Consider the following 17,281-nt stretch of genomic DNA (forward strand, 5'->3'; position numbering starts at 1 on the left):
TTGTATGGTGACAGATGGCAACATAGAATGCCATATAGAGATGCTGGGTCACTCTTTTGTACACCTGAAACTAATGTAACGTTCTATATAAACTATATTCAAATTTTTAAAACTTTTCAGCTGCTGATCCAAACTATATGGATTAATCTAAAAATCATTATGCTGAGGGGAAAAATTTCACAAAAAAGAACACATACCGCGTGCTTTCATTTGTATAAAGTTCAAGAATCAACAAAATAACTCCATTGATAGAAAAGGTAATTGGGGTTTTGCTGGGGGGTGTGTGGGGAGGGAGGACTGACTGGAAGGGAGCATGAGGAGACTCTCAACAGTTGGGAAAGTTCTGTATCTGGCTTGGTATGTTGGCTACGCAGATTTTTTAAAAAAGATTCATTTTGTCTGTTTATTTGTTTATTTAAGGGAGAGTAAGTAAGGACAAGAGGGGCAGTGGAGGGGGACAGACACTTAAACAGACTTTGGGGTTGGATCTCACAATCCCAAGATCAAGACCTGAGCAGAAAACTAAGAATCGGATGCCCAACCAACTGCATCACCCAGGCATCCCTGGTTACATAGATTTGTCAAAACTCGTTAATTTGGGGACGCCTGGGTGGCTCAGTCAGTTAAGCCGCTGCCTTAGGCTCAGATCATGATCCCAGCATCCTGGGATTGAGTCCCGCATTGGGCTCCTTGCTCAGCAGGGAGCCTACTTCTCTCTCTGCCTCTGCCTGCTTGTGCATACTCTCTCTCTCTGACAAATAAATAATAAATAAAATCTTTAAAAAAAACTCATTAAATTGCACAATTAAGATATGTGCATTTTATTGTTTCTAAAACATACTCAATATTTACAAAAGCTAAAAACAATGCAGTTACATTAAACCTACAAAAACAACAAAATCTATAAATGAAAATTTGATATGATGAGGACAACTATATTCAGAAGTCTCTCAGCCTTTGATAAATTTTTTTTTAAAAAAATGAAAATAAAGGGACACCTGAGTGGCTCAGCGGGTTAAAGCCTCTGCCTTTGGCTCAGGTGATGATCTCAGGGTCCTGGGATAGAGCCCCGCATTGGGCTCTCTGCTCAGCAGGGAGCCTGCTTCTTCCTCTCTCTGCCTGCCTCTCTGCCTACTTGTGATCTTTATGTCAAATATATAAATAAAAATCTTTAAAAATAATGAAAATAAATATGGGGTACCTGGGTGGCTCAGTTGTTAAGCATCTGCCTTTGGCTCAGGTCATGATCCTAGGGCCATGGGACACTAGCCGGGTGTCGGGCTCCCTGCTCTGCGGGAAGCCTGCTTCTCCCTCTCCCACTTCCCCGCTTGTGTTCCCTCTCTGGCTGTCTGTCTGTCTGTCAAATTAATAAAATCTTTATAAATAAATAAATATAAAAAATGTCAAAAAGAAATGAAGTCTATGCGTTGAGGAGAAATAAAAGTAGACAATATTCAAAAATAAACAAATATAGATAAAAATAAATTCTAGAGCTAATTTCTTTGAAAATAATAAAACAGTAAACCGCCAAGCAGATTTAAATAGAAAACACATTCAAATCATTAAAAGTGAGAATTAGACTTTATTCACAGATACATAAGTACTTTATATTGGTATGAGAAATTTTAATGCACCACTCTAAGCTACAAATTCTGAAAATACGGATGAAATGCACAATTTTCTAAGAACACATAAACTTCCAGAAATGACTTGAGAAAGTAGTCCATCTGGATACCAATAACCATGGAAGAAATAAAAATTTTTGCCTAGGGAATAACTCCAAATGCTGTACCACGTCTAAACAGTTTAATGAGTGAATTCTAACAGAGCTTCAAGGAAAGATAACTCACATGTAATTGAGGCTGTTCCGGAGCACAGAAAAAGATGGCGTGCTTCCCAGTTCATTTTCCCAAACCAGCAATACTCTAATTCCAAAGTCCAACAAATGGAGCACAAAAAAAGGAAATCATAGACTAATCTCCCTATTAATATAAACAATATACTAATCCAATAGCATGTTAATATGCCAATTAATTAATCACTTCAATACCTCAGAATATTGAAAAGTAATTATTTTAATAAATGCAGAGATGAAAAATAATTAAAATAAATGCAGTATTAAAGTAAATACAAAAGCTTCCCGATAATAGAAGCAAACCTCCTTAATCTATTAGAGAATATTGCTCACATATGGATATTAATAATGAAATACTAAGGTCTATTCACATTAAATTCAAGAACAAGGGCAGTGTGCTTATTGTCTTGCACTTTTCTGGAAATTCTAGCCAAATCAATAAAGGGTATTTTTTTTTCCATTTTATTTATTTTTTCAGCGTAACAGTATTCATTCTTTTTGCACAACACCCAGTGCTCCATGCAAAACGTGCCCTCCCCATTACCCACCACCTGTTCCCCCAACCTCCCACCCCTGACCCTTCAAAACCCTCAGGTTGTTTTTCAGAGTCCATAGTCTCTTATGGTTCGCCTCCCCTCCCCAATGTCCATAGCCCGCTCCCCCTCTCCCAATCCCACCTCCCCCCAGCAACCCCCAGTTTGTTTTGTGAGATTAAGAGTCATTTATGGTTTGTCTCCCTCCCAATCCCATCTTGTTTCATTTATTCTTCTCCTATCCCCCTACCCCCCCATGTTGCTTCTCCATGTCCTCATATCAGGGAGATCATATGATAGTTGTCTTTTTTAATATTTGTTTAAGTGATAACTTTTAGAAGCCTAGGAACAAATTTCAGAGGATGCTTCTCCAAATAGAAAAAGAAAATTAAATGAAAACCACTAGTAAAGTAACTACATTAGAAATATACAAAATTAAGCATTTTTCTACATACAAGTAATTAAAAAATTTAATAGGGAAAAAAGTGCTCCATTTTAAACCACCACCAGAAACATAAAATGCCAATGAGACAACTTAATAAAGAAATGTGTAACAGCTTATATGAAAACTATCAAACTTTACTGAGGACCAGAAAAGAAAACCTCTTTTTTAGAATGTTTAATATCTTACACTTGTTAGTGAAAATACCAATGAAATGCCTAAAAAGTTAACACAATAATTCCAATGTTCATTTGAAAGAATAAATAAGTTATAAACGGCAGACATCATTTTTAAAAGATGGGTTATAAGTCAACAATAAAAGGCATAGAATATTTGTTTTGCTAAATGTTAAAATGTACTATAAAGATAGAGAAATAAAAATAAGAGTGTTGCAACAAGGGTAGATAGAAAAAGAACCAACTACATAAAATCATTTCCTCTATGATAAAAATGTATCTCCTGGAATCAGAAGTTCTCTCTATAGGAGAGAGAGGAGTTGATCCCACTTAGCAGAGGAGGAAACTGAGGACCAGATAATGGCGGGGAGTGGGGAAAGGGTCAGGGGAGCAGCAGACACCCCACTGAGCAGGACGCCAGATGCAGACTCCATCCCGGAACCGCAGGACCATGAACTTAGCGGCACTTTATTCACTGAGCCACCCAAGAATCCCCAGCTGGAAAACATTATTGACGATGATTATTTCTTAGAGAATTGGATAAAAGTTAATATTTTTATTTATTTATTTTTTTTAAAGATTTTATTCATCCCTCTGACAGAGAGAGAGATCACAAGCAGACAGAGAGGCAGAGCAGAGAGAGAGGGGAAGCAGGCTCCCCGCCGAGCAGAGAGCCCGATGCAGGACTCGATCCCAGGACCCTGGGATCATGACCTGAGCCAAAGGCAGAGGCTTAACCCACTGAGCCACCCAGGTGCCCTTATTTTTATTTTATGTATTTATTTATTTTTGAAAGAGAGCAAGAGAGAGAATGGGCAGGGTGGGCAGAGGCAGACGGAAAAGCAGACTCCCTGATCAGCAGGGAGCCAGATGTGGGGCTCCATCCCAGAACCTCAGGACCATGACCTGAGCCAAAGGCAGACACTTAACCAACGAGCCACCCAGGCACCCACTTTCTATAATAAATACAAATATCATTTTCTGCATGTTGTGTTATTTTTGCCTAATCAACCATATTCATCATTTTGGGGAGAAAAAGAAGAATTGCTCAGTTTTGATTTTCAAACTGGTATTCCAGCAAACAGAAAGAGAAAAATGAAAGCTAGGTTTGGCTGGTTGGTTGTTGGTTTGGTTTTTGAGAGCCCAGTACCCTCAAAAGAGTCTTTAATACCCTTCATATATCAAGAGAATCAAGTCTGGTCAACTTAATCAGAGTTTTACAAAATCTATAAGGTAGGCAAGAAAGAAGATAGGGGACTCCCAATACCTAGAGAGGAAAAGAGTATAGCCCTTTACCCAATGAGAAAAGCAGCTGGGAGAGGGGAGGGAGAGAAGCCATCAAGGCAAGTGCTCAATTCTGCCCACACAATTCCCACAAACTGTGGGGAAGGTATAATAAAAATGCCCCGGATAGTTTGAAGTCATACCCATGGAGGGACTTGGATTTCACTTCCCATTTGTAACTCTGGTAAGGCGGCTTGTAGGTACATTGTGCCAACATATAATAGAGTGAAAACAACAACATAGGTAAACACTGCCAAGGGATAAGGGGAGGGAAGAGAGGAGCAATGATCCTGGGTCACATAAGGTCATCCGTGGGACATGACAGAGAACTTCCCCCAAGAGCAACCATCCTGCATTTCCCTTGACTGGAAAACCGGCAAGGACAGCAGCAGACACTCGAGATGAGGTAACATGAATCACACTTCAATCAGAGCATGGGGACCAGCAGAGAAAGCTGTTTCTTAGGATAGAAATTCTGCTACTGAAAGATCATGCAACCACATCTCTGTACCCAGAGAGCACCTGGACAAAGAGAAGAAAGGAAGGGTGAGCAAGGGAGATGGGGGGGGGGGGGGGGAGAGGAATCCTCCAGCCTGCTAACAGAAAAGAAAGAAAGAAATGGGGAAGTCATCGGAATAATACACTTTTAAACTATAAGAGTCATTGATTGGCGGGTGATGGGAAAGTTGACTTTTGTTCCCTCACCAGCAGGAACAATATTAATTCAGTCATAGAGAAACTGGAAAGCTACAGTGTTTTATATTTCTGAGTTCTTATTGACGTTGCCCCTGCTGTATCTATCATATGTTTACCACTTGTGGTGTGCCAGGCATTGTGCTGAATGTTTTACCCTCGTCTCCTAGTCCATACAGCGATCACAAGAGGCAGGTGGTAGCATAATCCTTGAACCACAGAAGAGCAAACAGCAATTTGAAAGAGTAAGTAAATTTCACCAAGATTAGAGAGCAAATAAGTGACGGAACCAAGACCTGAACCCAGTGGCAGAACCTCTCACCCGAAGCACTACCGAATGCCACCTAGGCACTGCTGTGATGCTCACTCTTCCGGTGTTCGAAGAGGTAAATGACGGACCCAACCAGCAAGCAGAGAGCTGGGGTTTCAGCCAAGTCGTCTGGCTCAAGATACGTCAGTTTCTATTTCTTGAGTAATGTGTAAGTATCTTAACAAATCGATGTATTAAAATTTTACAGCTTACTGTTGCTCCCGTAACTATGGAAAAAATACAGAATATGTAAACTAGATTAGGATAGTGGGAGATGAACAAAATAAAAAGGTAACAGAATATAAAGTTTAGTAAAGCTTTGTGGGACACCTGGGTGGCTCAGTCAGTTAAGCATCTGCTTTTGACTCGGGTCATGATCTTGGGGTCCTGAGATCAGCCTGTGTGGGCTCCCTGCTCAGTGGGGAGTCTGTTTCTCCCTCTTCCTCTGCCCCTCCCCCTGCTTGTGCTCTGTCTCAAATAACTAAATAAAATCCTAAAAAAAAAAAAAAAAGAAACTTTTTGAGAGACAGACAAGTTGTAAAAAGGAGTAAAATTATTGGTAGCCGAAAGGGAATAGTGAGAGAACACGATCATGGTAACGTAGCAATGTGGGATTACCACTAATCCCCGTGAATGGGTATGATGGAAGGAACTTATATGGAGTCCAAGAAATAATGCTAAGAAAACCTTGTGAATTTTACATGCTCAGATCTTGTAAGAGAACCATACCTCTTACTGGAAAAAACAACTCAATAAATGACATACATGAAGAGTGGTGTGGGACAACCGAAGTCTAACATTCAAGAAACAATGACAGAAGGCATGGGAACAACATCTTGGACAGTGTGACAGTACTGGGCATGCGTTACAAGGGAAGGTACGGGCCAGAACTCAGCAGTTGAAGATAGATTAGCTAAGGTACGCTGCACCTGCTTTAATAATAGGGATGCATAACTAAAGGAGTATATTTCGGAGGAAGGGAGAAAGAAAATATGTAAATACTCAAAATACAGCTAATGATTCAAAATTCAAGTCATGAAGATGTGTTGATTCCTTTGCTAGTAAAGCGATTTCTTGGGAGTCATTTTCTGAAACACTTTCATGAGCACTTCAGTAACACCGGGACTTCACAGACAGCTCTAGTTGCTTAACTCAGTTTGTTAAATCACAGTTTTGATGAAGCCAGTATCTTGAGTGTTCCAGGTCAGCTAACTGCATTGTTCCAGGGCCAACAGGTGCACTCCTAACCACAGTCAATGGTGAAGAGCCTTTATACTGTTGTGTTTCATGTCTGAACTTACAGTAGGCTGGACTACTTAAGAACAGGAAATAGTTCATCTCTGTGTCCCCTGAAACTTGTATGGCTACAGAGGAGGCACTTGGTAGATGAGGAGAAAGCAGGCACACAACCGCCACTTGGTAAGGAGCACAAACTGAGAAATTAATGCATTTTTCAGCTGAAACCTACACATGGGCGCACTTAACTCAGTTCTTGTGCTACACTCCTCCATGTGCCAAGGTTGGAGAAAAATAGAAAAATATGACTGATTCATCTGAAACCTGCAAGTGTCCAGGAAGGTCTCGGACAAGAGCAGTGGTGCTAAATATTGCCTATGGGGGGTGTTAGATTTATCGGAGAATTAAAAAGTGAAACAAAAATTGAGATAAGCTCTCTGCTCCCATTGGTTAGTTACTTTTTGGAAGAGAGATAAATTTCAGGAATTTGCAGACTGAATTTAAAGCCATCAGTGACCATTTGAAAGGAACACTTATTTACCTCATGGAAGATTCTACGCTTGTGTATCTACTACTTCCCAGAACGTTCTAAAAGTACAAGTCTTCCTTATGACGGGGTTATATCCCAATAAACCCACTATAACTTGAAAATATCTTAGGTCAAAAATGCCCTGAACACACCTAACCTACAGAATATCACAGCTTAGCCTACCGAGCTCAACTTAAACGTGTTCACTTACATCAGCCTACACTTAGGCAAAACCATCTAACACAAAGCCTGCATTAGAATAGTGTTGAATAGCTCCTGTAATCGATCGGATACTGTACTGAAAGTGAGAGATGTAGAATAGTTGTGTCAATCGTTTACCCTCATAATTGTGTGGATGATGGGGAATTGTAGCTCACTGGTACTGCCCAGCATCCTAAGAAGGTCATACCACACACTGCTCTCCTGAGAAAGAATCAAAATTAAAAATTCACAGTATGGTGTCTACCAAATGTGTATTGTTTTCAAACCACTGTAAAGCGGGGGGAAAAAAACCCCAAAACAGCCAACCAACCAACCAAACAAAAGTTGAACCATCATTTTAAAATTCAACCGTAGAGATAGATCTCTTGATCTCAGGGTTGTGGGTTTGAGCTCCATGTTGGCTATGGACATTACTAAAAAATAAAAATCTTTTCCAAAAAAATTCAATCTTGGGGTGCCTAGGTGGCTCAGTGGGTTAAAGCCTCTGCCTTCAGCTCAGGTCATGATCCCAGGGTCCTGGGATCGAGCACCGCATTGGGCTCTCTGCTTGGCAGGGAGCCTGCTTCCTCCTCTCTTTGTGCCTGTCTCTCTGCCTATTTGTGATCTCTGTCTGCCAAATAAATAAATAAAATCTTTAAAAAAAATTCAACCTTAGGTTTTTTGATTTCTTTAAATGTAATCTTTCTATGCCCTTGCTCTTACCTGGATTTATTCACCTTTTTGACTTGTGAGTTTTTATTTTTTCTTAATTTCATTTCTGCTTTCAGAAGAAATATTAAAACTATTCATCCTCTCAGCTACATGCCAAATAATGAGACTGGGCCACTTTCTTACACCATACACAAAAAATAAACTCAAAATGAATTAAAGACCTAAATGTGACACCTGAAACCATAAAACTCCTAGAGGAAAACACAGGCAATAATTGCTCTGACATCAGCCTTAGCAACATTTTTCTAGCTAAGACTCCTCAGGAGAGGGGAACAAAAGCAAAAATGAACTATTAGGACTACACCAAAATAAAAAGGCTTTGCACACAGCAAAGGAAACCATCAACAGAACAAAAAGGCAAACGACTGACTGGGAGAAGATATTTGCAAATGATTTATCCAAAAAGGGGTTAATATCTAAAATAAAGAGTATCTGCAACACAATACAAAAAACAAAACAAAACAAAACAACAACCCACCACAATTTGATTAAAAAATGGGTAGAGGACCTGAACAGATATTCTTCCAAAGAAGATACATAGATTACCAACAAACACATGAAAAGATGCTCAAAATCACTCATCATCAGGGAAATGCAAATCAAAACAACAACAGGCTATCATCTCGTTGTCAGAATGCCTAGTACCAAAGAGATAAGAAATGACAAGCATTGTCAAAAACATGGAAAAAGGGAATTGCCATGCAATGTTGGTGGGATGTAAATTGGTGTAACCATTGTGGAAAACACTATAGCGACTCCTCAAAAAATTAAAAATAGAAATACCATATGATCCAGGGACGCCTGGGTGGCATCTGTCTTTGGCTCAGGTCACAATCCCAGAGTCCTAGGATCCAGTCCCGCGTTGGGCTCCCTTTCCCTCTGCCCCGTCCCCTGCCATTCTCTCTCTTGCTATCTCCCAAATAAATAAAATCTTAAAAAAAAAAAAAAAAAGCAGAAGAAGAAGAAGGAGAAGGAGAAGAAGAGAAATACCATATAATCCAGTAACTCCACTATTGGGTATTTACCCAAAGAAAATGAAAACACAAATTCAAAAAGACATATGCACCCCTATGTTTATTGCAGCATTATTTACAATACCCAAGATAGGAAGCAACCTAAGCATCCATCAAGAGATGAATGGATAAAGATACAGTATGTATACACATATAAACACACCCCCCCCCACACACACACATTAGTAAGCAGTATAAAAGAATGAGACCTCGCCATTTGCAACAATAGAACCACAGATGGACCTCAAGGATATTATAAGTAAAGTAAGTCATTAAGAAAAACCAGTACCATGATTTCACTTATATGTGGAACCTAAAAAGCAAAACAAAACCAAAACAAACAGGCTCTTAAAAACCAGACAACTGGTGGTTGCTAGAGGGGAGGTGGGTGGAGGGATGAGCAAAACAGGTAACGGGGATTACGAGGTACAAATTTCCAATTATAAAATAAGTCAGGGAGATAAAAGGTACAGCATAGGGAATACAGTCAACAGTATTTTAATAACATTGTGTGGTGACTACAGCTATTATGGTGAGCACTGAATCATGCAGAGAATTGCTGAATCACTGTTGTACACCTGAAACTGATAGAACATTGTATACCAATTAATTTCAATAATAAAACAAACTAAAAATAAAATTAAAAAGGATCAGTCCTGGGGCGCCTGGGTGGCTCAGTGGGTTAAAGCCTCTGCCTTCAGCTCAGGTCATGATCCCAGAGTCCTGGGATCGAGCCCCACATCAGGCTCTCTGCTCTGCAAGGAGCCTGCTTCCTCCTCTCTCTCTGCCTGCCTCTCTGCCTAGTTGTGATTTCTCTCTGTCAAATAAATAAAAAGTATTAAAAAAAAAAAAAAAAAAAAAGGATCAGTCCTCTTAACATGTTCTAATAAAAAGTTGTGTTGTTGTAGTTCTAATTCATGCAGAGCTAGGGTTCTGCCCTTTTTAGACAGCTATGATCTAATCTGACTATCTCAGCATATGTTTTAGATCCTTACCAAAATTTGGGATGAGTTTCTTCTCTGTGAAATTTGTTAAGCAATAAGATGGAAATTTCAGGACATCAATCAAAGATCTCTGTGCACTCTTTTTGAAGGCAACACTATGCAATATTCAGATATTACATCCCAGTTTCCAACCTCCTGCCACAATGGGATACCTTCATCCACACTAAGCTAGAAACCCACCTGGAACCAAGGGTTAAACACCCACGTTCTATGGACACGACAGAGCAAGGGTTCTCACTCCCTTTGCTCATCTGTCCAGAGAGAAATAAATGGTCTCCGGTGAATCCAGTCATAACTCCTGAATATCATTTGAGGCAAGTTCAATGGGCAGTCTCTGTATGCTAATTAAACATTAAAACAGCAAGCAAGCACAACTTCTAGAGACAGATTTCTCAAAGGAATCTAGCAAATGTTATGTATTCTCTGTCCTTGCTATAATACCATTTATTTCCCTGAAGAACAGCATACTGTTAAGTGACCTCAAATTAAAACATCACAATTTGATGATCCCTTTCCTGTTTCATCATGGTAAGGACAGAGGGATGCAGTCGTTGGATAAATACTTCCTACTACATTAGAGTGAACACTTTGACCACTGGGTAAGGGGATTAATTAGGACTCTTCAGGTTGCTCTTGACCAAAATCCACCTCCAGTCAGGCTTAGTGAGAAGGCGCATTATTACCTAACCAGTAAACATGGGGATTCAAAATGACAGCTTGACCCACCACTCACATAGCATCACCAGAGCTCACCTCTCTCCCTCTCTCAACTTCCGGTCATGAGCCAGCTTTCTTCATCCAAGAAGCTCTCATGACACAGCATGAAAGGCAGCTGCCCATAGACCCACATTCACATCTTTGCAGCTGAGCAACCACGATAGGAGAAAGAAATGTTCCTCCCCTGACATCCATGTGTCCTTCCCAGGAAGGGATCTCTGGGCCATGTGCCCATCCCTAAACCAATCCCTTAGCCTGAGGCACAAGGTCCCATGTTCACAACCCATCCAACAGAAAGACAGGGCACCAGCCCGGAAAGGTTTACAGCCTGACAGCTTGCTGGGTGGAATAAGGGGGGACTGATGGCCTGAGAGGGAGAGCTTTGGCAGATAGATTGCTATTAGACTCACAAGTTTCAAAGTGGCAGATCTCATTTTTTTCCCCAAACAACCAAAAAAAAGTCTATAAAAATACTATACAATCTTATGTATATGTGGAATCTTAAAAAAAGAAAAAAAACACGCTTATACGCACAGAGCACCAACTGGTGGCTGCTAGAGGTGGGTGGTGGGAAGGCAAATGGGTGAAGGGGGTCGAAAGGTACCAACTTACACTTGTAGTCTCGGGGATGTAATGTGCAGCACGGCGACTCAGTTAATAGTACTATGTTGCATATTCGAAAGTTGCTAAGAGAGCAGATCTTAAAAGTTCTCAGCACAGGGGCGCCTGTGGGTTAAGCCTCAGTGGGTTAAGCCTCTGCCTTCAGCTGAGGTCATGATCTCTGGGGAGCCTGCTTCCCCCTCCCACTCTGCCTGCCTCTCTGCCTACTTGTGATCTCTCTCTCTGTCAAATCAATAAAATTTTTTTAAAAAGTTCTCAGCATAAGAAAAGAATCTGTAACTATGTATGTGGACGTATTAACTTACTGCAGTGATCAATTTACAGTACACACAAATTATCAAATCATTGCACTGCACACTGGTGCTAATATAATGTTGTATGTCAAATATAACCTCGGTTTTGAAAACAAATTCAAGAGAAGAAAGAAATGCCACTTCTCTGGTACTACCAGACATTGGGGGGTGGGGCCCAGCAATCCATAGGGAAACCCTACAGGGGATTCTAACCCATGTCAAAGTTTGAGCATCATTGGCCTAGATGATGTTTCCACATTCCCATGCAAGTGAACAGATATTTTTTCAGCCTTAGGTAGTTAAGAGATAATACTTGAGAGCCAGGATTGCAAAGTATTTCCATAAAAGGCTAAATTGTAAACATGTTGGGCTTTGCGGGCCAAGAGGCAAAATCAAGGTTTTATAAACATGCAATCCCTTAAAACACAACCATTTAAATATGTAAAAAAAAAAAACAAAAAAAAATTCCTGGGTGGTGGGCTGTACAAAATCAGGCAATGGGCCATATTTGCTAACCTCTGGTTAGTAGTTGAGGGGTAGGCAGGTTTATTTTAAAGAAAGAAAGAGAAAAGAGCGGGGGTGAGACGGGGGTAAGAGAGAAGATGTATTTCTACATGCAGAAAAAACATTCACTTTCAGTAGAGAAGACGTGGACTCCCATTTAAGTCTGCAGCATTTCTCAGTGAAAGATAAACACATCCACCGAGAAACCAGCCCTGTAGTGGCAAATGACACGATCACTGCCATCATCCTTGGCCAGCACTTCAGACCCTTTCCTGTCAATGCTTTCATTCACAGGGTCAAAGAGCCACTGAATGTCTGCCCCTGAGAAGTCCGGACCCCAAAGTGAGACGGAAAACATTAATAATGTGCATATGGAAGGAGAGAGGTTGGGTGATTTTTGTGGCTCTATTAACCCACTTACCCTCAAGGGGCTGTTTTAAGATCTCACAGTGTGATCAAGGCTTGGGACAAAACCAATGCATGTGGCCTAAGAAAATCCACCCTCCATTGGAAATGACACGGAAATGTCACCGACCTGATTTTGCTCAATTACGGATACGGAAAACCATGAGGGACCGCTCTCCATAGATACCCACGTGGGTAGCCAACCCTACTTTTCCATCCATCTCTCTAGCCACTCCTTTTCGGTATCTACTGCTAGCTCCTCTTCCTCCTCCCGCCAGAATATATCCTGACATGTTTTGTTTTAGGTCTTCTTCCCTTCTCATCTATAGCCTCTCTTTGGGTGGTCCATTCCCATTCAATTGCCATCTCGAGTCCACAAATCTAGCATACACCAGTCCAGAGCTACTGAGCTTTAAAGTGCTGCATCTCACTGCCTACTGAACAGTTACACGTGGTTGTCCCTGCATCCAGAAATTAACTCCACCTTCCTACCCCTCAACCCCAACGTGCCCTTCTTCCAACATGTATGATTTCGGGAAACAATACCACCATCCAGCCTGTTACTCAAATTTGAAATCTAAGAGCTCCCTGTCCTTCAAAATCTTCTTTCACATGTAAACAATCACAAAATCCTATTGTACTTCCTCACTCTCTCAAAACTGTCCACTTCTCTATCTGCCTCCTAGTCTGAACTTCCTTCATTCTGTCCTTAAATACCGCTGTGGCCACCCTAGGTCCGTTCTTGGCCCCTCCCTCCACCAATCCATTTAAATCCAAATATAACCAATCTCTGCCTTTAAATGTTTTTCAAATGCTGTAAAAAGCCCAGAGTGTCTCAAGGGGACGTGTTGGGACTAACTGCACCAAGTTCTGGAGTGGATCTTCTTAAAATGTTGCCTCTTGAGTTACGTCAAAGCCAAGGAACCTAAGTCTCCAGGGTTAGGCCCGAGGCACTAATTTTTAATCCCAAATCCTTTCTTGTGTTTACAGAACCTTCCCAATCTGACCTCCTGCAGTTCCAGGCAAGGTTAGGGCATCTGATTCATGATTCCGTCCCCAAGTGCCCCGTACCCTTCCAGGAGAAGCACTCGTGGCACTGGTTAGGGTGTATTCAATGTAATATTCCCTGCCAGGAGCTAAGTCCCAGGAGCAAAGACACTACTATGCCTGACATCTACCCCTCCTGCCCAGGACAGTGGGGCACAACATCTGTTTAATATTCATCACCAGGCAGAACCAAAGAGAATATAGATTTTCTTCACAGCATGGTTGGTTAAACATGACTGAAAATGTCTTCATTTGTTGATAAAGTGTACAGACCAAGAAAAGAAAGGGCTCAGATAACAATGATTGGACGAATTAATTAGTGGCCTGAAGGAGAAAGTTTAATCTTCAAAATCAAAGTAATTATTTAGAGGTTGATAACAAGCTCTCCTCCAGTCTCCAGTGAGATCAAATGAACAGAAATAAGCTTTGGACTGCATTCAGAGCATTTCTGATCATTCGTACTATATGGGTAAATACACATCTTTAAAAAAAAAAAAAAGGTTGAATTTTCTCTGGCATAAGAAAGAGACCTCTCCCCCATCCCACTTTTCCTTGAGCAATTTCCTTTAGAAAACTTGCAGTCACATTCTTTCTCTGCAGTTTTGAAGTGTATGTAGATCTTTTCAAAAAGCTAAATAAGCCTCCTGACAGTTTTACAACCCAAGAATGTCTTTCTCAAGGACCTAGCAGTCACCTCTTTAAAATGCAAACATAAAGGGAGAGATAGCACCTGTATCTCAGCCTTCCTGAGCATTTAACTTGGACATCTGGCCCCAAATTCTAACTACCTACCTGTCATAGAGATTTGAGGAGCTTTATTATTCTTCCGGATAGAGACTTCGCCAACACAGATGGTCAGCCCAATTACCCAGTGAATTCAGGATGAGTCTGTGTGACAAATGGTGCTGTCATGGCCTCTGACCCAAGGCCTAGTTACGATTTATCTTGAGCACCTGGAGATGAGAGGTTCTATGTGCCTGGCTATATGCGAGGGTGAGATTCCTCTGTCTTTTCTCTTTCCCTGATTGTCTGGGATGCACATCCCATGTTGGCTGTATGCTTATACAATAATACAACTTTCCTCCATCTTTGCGGAGAGGTTTTCTGGATTGGCAGGAGGTTTTGTTTTCAATTTTATTTCCCTAACGGTACCAACCACAAGCCAGACTGACCCAATGAAAGTGGTGAATTCATAACTAAAAACTCATTTATCAGCAGTACAGGCAAGCTGAAGCCGCCGAGCGTTTCATCAGGGCCCGTATAATTGGAGGGCCCTGCACAACTGGGTTGGGAGTAGGGAGTACCCTGCCCTGAAAATACAGTCTTTCTGCCCACTGCACTCCTGTCTCCACTGACTCCTCCATGTAAAACAAAAACAAAAAATCAAAAGCAAAAACAAAAACAAAAAAACTGGCATATTTGGCATATTAGCAAGGGAGATCTCAGGCAGGACACGCTCATACCCAGACACACAGAGGGGCGTGCATGGAGCCCAAGGAAATTAGTGAAGGCAAATTTATAATCGTAAGTGAGGAAGTGGTTGGGATGAAAAGAATGAGATGTCCCACAGGGAGTGAAACTGGCAAAAACTTCCCATTAGATGAACTCTCCACTAGATTGTACACTGAAAGAGGAAAGGATAACATGTTGGCAACTGATCGAACCACGGAAAGGAGGACGTCAAGCAGAAAAGACGCTTAGCCTGAGTTCATGATGAGAAGGTGGGCACTGTTGAAACTAATCTTTGTAAGTTTTTTTACAGTGAATTTAAAACTTCATTAATAAAATTAAATAAATTAATTTAATAATTTAATAATAATTTTTATTAATAAATAAAATAAAATGTTTCCAGTGTTTCTAGTATTTTAAGTTACAGTGTACCATAAATATTAGTTTTACCATTTTTCACTTCCTAATACATTAATCACCAACAGTAAGAGCTGCTTTAAATGTTTAATGTTTTAACAAGCACTTTTAAAGTTCATAGAACATCTGTCATCTTTCCTGCTAATGTTGATTGCTTGGCCTGGTTTTGGCTTGTGTGGTCTTGCACTATTGTGAAAAGCAAGGACTGCCTACATCCCTACTCCTCATTAAACAAGTTGTTAATACAAGTGCCTCAAACAGTGTCTGTCACCCAGCAAATGCTCAATAAATGTCACCTATTATTTCAAAGATATTTCTGTTTTTCAGCTTTAATGCAAAAGTTGTTTTTAATGTCTCTCCTTGCTGCTCCTGTTTCTCTCCTCCTACTCTCTTGAAACCATTCCCGTCAGGCTTTTGTCCACACACACCGCCCTCCACCACAACTGCTTTTCTCAAAGTCACCGATCACTTTGGAACAGCTAAATCCAATGGTAGCTGTAAATCTTACTTAATGGACTTGACATCAACGTTTAACTCAATGAATCACCTTGGTTTCTAAACACCACACTCTCTGGTTGGTTTCCTCCTGCCCTATAAACAGATCCTTTTCGATCTCCTTTACAGTAACCAATCCAAATGTTAGCGATCCAAAGGTTCTCAACTGCCTCTCTCCCCCAGCCTCTCTCCCTCTCTCCTCTCCCACAGCACTGTATTCACACACACACATACCCCATATCAAAGCCATCAGCAAATTCTGTCAACCTAATACCTTCTAGTCATTAGAAGTCCCCATTTTAGAGATGAGAAAACTGAGCCACAGAAAAAGTTACGTACTTTTCCAAGGTCACACAAATGATCTGGGACAGAACTGGGATCTGTGCCTGGGTAGGCTAACTTTAGAGGTTTAAAGTGGCAAATTCCCTCAATTCCGGCCAAGATTTAAAAAAAAAAAAAAGCTAGGTGTAATTTCAAGATTACTTCTGATAAAAACAAAAAATACACAATTTCTAAGTTTCTTCCAAATAGACAACAAGGTACACCTAATACAAAACATAACATTATAAACCAAAACAGTTTTTTTAGGTTGTTTGTTTTGAGAGAGCAGGCACTATCTACAAGCTGGTGGGGGAGAGGCAGACTCCCTGCTGAGTGTAGAGCCCCAGGAGGGAGGGCTTGATCTCCAGACCCTGGGCTCACCACCCCAGCCAAAATCAAGTCACACACTTAACTGAGCCACCCAGGTGTTCCCCAAAACAGAACTTTAACAGTTCATAAGAAAATTTCCCACTCAAGTTTTTTATAATCTTTGTGTTTCTATGCATAATTTTTTTTAATTGGAATGCTTTTTTCTGTTTGTCTTTTTTTTTTAACCTAACATATATTATAACAGAGTACCCTTACTAAAATTACACTTCAATTTTTTTGGAAAAGTTAAGGACTAGAAGGAAATTTGCCGTTTTAAAACTGTAAGCAATTTTCCTAATTCTCTAGAAATAGAGGCTTGAATTCACTGTGGGGAAAGAAAGATAATTTTCTGAGGGCCCAGGTTGAAAAGAAAAGAAAATAATTTTCCACGCTCAGTTGGTTAAGCATCCACATTAGGTTTAGGTCATGATCCTGGGGTCCTGGGATGGAGTCCTACGTTGGGCTCCCTGCTCAGCGGGGAGTCTGCTTCTTCCTCTGTTTCCTCCTCTCCCCCACCACCTCGTTGGTGCTAGCTCTCTCATAATAAATAAATAAATTAAATCTTTAAAAAAAAAAAAAAGACAGGAAAGAAAAGAAAAAGAATTTCCCTCTATCCTTCTAGGTTTCTGGCCGAG

The sequence above is a fragment of the Meles meles genome, chromosome 8 (assembly GCF_922984935.1).
Source record: "Meles meles chromosome 8, mMelMel3.1 paternal haplotype, whole genome shotgun sequence".
NCBI classification, from domain to species: Eukaryota; Metazoa; Chordata; class Mammalia; order Carnivora; family Mustelidae; genus Meles; species Meles meles.